General features: G+C 41.6%; 1 pseudogene; it reads right to left on the minus strand.

Annotated features, from left to right (window-relative positions):
• Positions 1 to 2,246: 2,246 nt before the first annotated feature.
• LOC148009371 (germin-like protein 8-2 pseudogene) lies at positions 2,247 to 3,538 on the minus strand (annotated as a pseudogene).
• Positions 3,539 to 3,814: the final 276 nt, after the last annotated feature.

Raw genomic sequence — 3,814 nt, forward strand, 5'->3', positions numbered from 1 at the left:
TCTGGGATATTGGTCATTCTTCTATGATTGAATTCGGAGAGTGTATGTGCTCCCACTTGTCTCCTATGCGCCACGCTGATGCTATGCGCTACTCTGATGCATATGCTTTACAGTCGTGCATTGATGAGTTGTGCTTGCTTCATGAGAAGCATTCTTGGATTACTCCATTGTATGGAGCTGCATGATCACTTATCTCTTGGATGTTATGGTCTCGTGGATACTTGACTCTTCTTTTGTAGAGGTTGCCGACACCTCCTGCATAGCTGGCTTTTCGATTGGGCGTCGGGTGAGATGTTATAATTCCTCACCTTATATTTTTTTTCATTTTCTATGTTTTCACTCCCCAACCACATTGGCCTTTTAGTGGGAGGTTGTTGGTGTAAAAGGCCTCTGGACCTGCCCGTGTACACTCTGACCACCCATTCTTTATTCATATATAGTATGATAGTGCAATAAGGCTGTCAATTCAGTTGGAGGGCACCTACATTGTGTGTGCTCTTCTCTCCCATATCTTCCTCTTCTCCTTCTCTACTGCCATTACATCCCCTTCACTTTCCCTAATTATGGGTGTTTTTAACTATGGATTTGATAGGGGATTCCCTATTTTTTCCTATGTAGAAAATGATCAAAAGTTCCTTGTGCTTTAGCCTCAAGTATCACCTTTGATTTGAAGACACCCTTTATGGCTATTGTGATGCTGATTGGGGAGGTGGTGTTCTCAGTCATAGATTGACTACTGATGACAACCTGCTTCTCATGGGTGGTTCTTCTATTTGGAGTGCCAAGAAGTAAAATTATATCACATTGTCTACCGCAAAAGACGAATATGTAGCTCTCTCTCTTGAAGCCAAACATTGGTTATTTATGGATTACACAAATGATCTAGGAATTGAACTTCTACTATAAAGTTGCTTCATTTACCATTTATTGTGATAATCAATCTTATATCACACTCATCACTTTAGGTGATGTCATTTCTGACAAACTCAAACACATTAGTTTATGTTCCCATTTTGTAATTTAATAATTATATTAGGAGAGCTATCTTCACATTGAGCATGTGCCTAGTTTTTACTAGATAGACATTTTCACAAAACTTGTCACTCATGAAAAATATCGTCTCACCTCTAATGCTCTTGATTTCTATTGACATCTTTTTTTGTACTTGCAACCCATTCCTTTCTTTAAGGGGATAAAAAGTAGTAACTGATTTTCTTCCAATCATTTTTAAATTTGTCTTTTCTCGATTTAAAGAAGGTATGTTGGAAGAATATTCAAATATCTTTAAATATAAGCCTTCAAAAGTCAACAAAAATTATCCATTCCACATCTTCTCATTTATGATCATCTTATCATATAGCATTTACTAAGTGGATACTTGTTTCCACTAACCACCCACCTTTCACATTGACCTCTTTATGAGGCATCCTTATATACAAGCATTGCTTGTACAACAATGAACACAATCAAGTCTTTTACTTTCTTCCACTCTTGCATTCTTATCTCCATTTTCTTAGAGTTGGTTCTAGAGTGTGAAGTAGCTTTATCTATAAGTACTCATCTATATAGCATGCATTCAAAGGATATTAAGAAATATCCTTTCTTTATATGCTATATGACCCTAAAATGACCCCTTTTACTTTACTAAACTTACACATTTTCTTTCAAATTGCAATTGAAAAATCCTATTTGTAAATATAATCTTATAAAGTTTATGAAATATAATACCATTTCTTTTGAACTTATGTGGTATCTTACATGATCTATAAGGTGGACTACCTAGGGAAGCAACAAAGACAAAGATGCATTAGTGCATTTATTCCATACAATTATAATTGCCTTTATTGTTTGAATGTGTCATCCTTTCTATATGGTGAAAGTGTGCTCACTAACATAAAAGACTTGATATGTACCACATTAGCTAGTGACACCTAATCTAGTAGCAGTGGTAATAACAATACTAGTAGTAGCAAAGCAGAAGGATAAATCATAGTAGCAGTAGTAGGAGGAGGAGGAGGAGCATCAATTATCATAGCATTACTAGTAGCAAAAAGCAACAATAGTAGTTATTGTAATGTTCATAGAAACTATATTTTCTATATCACATGCAAAATTTTAAAATTCATAAATTGAATGTTATTTTTTAGTAAAATTCATAGTGCTTCTTTTGCATAAAGGGAAGTTTGAAAATTCGATAAGGTAGTAATAATAGTGATTATTGCAATATTCATGGTAACTATATTGTGTAGAAGGGCTTTTCTTGCATAACGTTATTGGTGCTTCCCATTTTGATATTTTTTTTCATAAATAAACTTGGGAATCATGGAACATGAAACCTCAAATTTTTGTGACCTCTGAATGGATTACTTTTTATGATTTCCAAATTTGTAGGTGTTGCGTGTACAATTAGGGCACAGTATCAAAGAAAGGTGATGGCAAGAATATCGATTCTATAGCAATAATGCTTAAGAATATTGATTTGTATAGCAATAATGTGTTAACTTAGTGCGACATAGATATCAGGATGACCACGGGAGGGCGGTGATGACGGATATATTAGCATGATAACGGGAGTGTGGTGGCGACCCTGAATGAGGCTGTGAACCTCGACTGTGCAGCAATGATGTGTTGAGATGGTGTGACACGTATTAGTACCATCACGGTTGTGTGGTGGCGACGCTTTTAATGAGGCTATAAACCTCGTCCTTGTCGATGGCGAAGGCGGTCTCCAGCACGTCCTCGGGCAGGGGAGGCTTGGCGGAGAACAGAGCGGGGGCGACCTGGGAGGTGCCCGGGTTCTGGCTGTTGAGCGCGGAGATAGCGAGGGCAGGCTTCTTCTTGTCCGGGTTGATCTGGAAGTGGACGAGGCCGCGGGGAAATACGAAGAGATCGCCCTTGTACAGGGTCTGCTGGAAGAGGGTGTTGTTGGTGGTGGAGACGAAGCCTACCACAAGCGTGCCCTCGGCAAGGAAGAGAACCTCGGTGGCACGCGGGTGGACGTGTGGAGGGTTGAGCCCACCATTGGGCGCGAAGTCGATGCGGGCCACGGACAGGCCTTGGGTGTTGAGTCCAGGGAAGGTGAGGGCCGACGCCAGCTGCACAGCGGAGCCGAGCGCCTTGTTAAACTGGCCTTGCTGGCGAAGCAGAGGAGAGGCGAAGTCCTTGGCCTGCACTTGTTGGGGATTCTTGCACAGCAGACCGTTCACGGTTGTGATTCCGGCCGCCTGCGCCCCCTGATCAGCCACGCAGAAGTCCTGCAAGGGGTCCTCGTCCGCCGCCTCAGTGCGAGTTATCGGGTGGACGAGCTGCTGCGCCAACGTGATAGCTACAATTAGCATAGCCAGCTTTAGTGATGATGCCATGGATACAGTATTGCGTATGGTGAGTGCAGGACGGTAGCTATGAGAAAGCAGGGGCCCGAATGGTTCTCTACTAGCTAGTTAACCTCTTCCGATCAACGAATACTGTATTACCAGAGCACGCTTTTCCGCAAGCACAAGCGCGGCTTTCTAACGTCTAGGAATGAGCAACTGCTGCACCGCCGATCGCATGGTGGGAAGATGGAGCCTCCGATTCCATATAAGTAGTACGAGCTAGATGCGTGGATAATCGTTCGTATACCAGGTCATGAGCTTGTTTACCGGGTCTTTCACGCGGGGAGGTTTTTCGTCGCACAGAAAGTTTTGTCCGGCCTGATTAACATTAAAATAAGAGACACTACTTTTAAACCCACGTGTATGCAGAAAGTATTTATCTTATTTAAAATACCTATGAAGTCGTCGTCCACGCGTTCATGGAATGCGTCCGGTCTCTC

Source organism: Lygodium microphyllum, unplaced genomic scaffold (genome assembly GCF_053477565.2).
Source record: "Lygodium microphyllum isolate KBCC unplaced genomic scaffold, Lygodium_microphyllum_v1.1.10 scaffold_31, whole genome shotgun sequence".
NCBI lineage: Eukaryota > Viridiplantae > Streptophyta > Polypodiopsida > Schizaeales > Lygodiaceae > Lygodium > Lygodium microphyllum.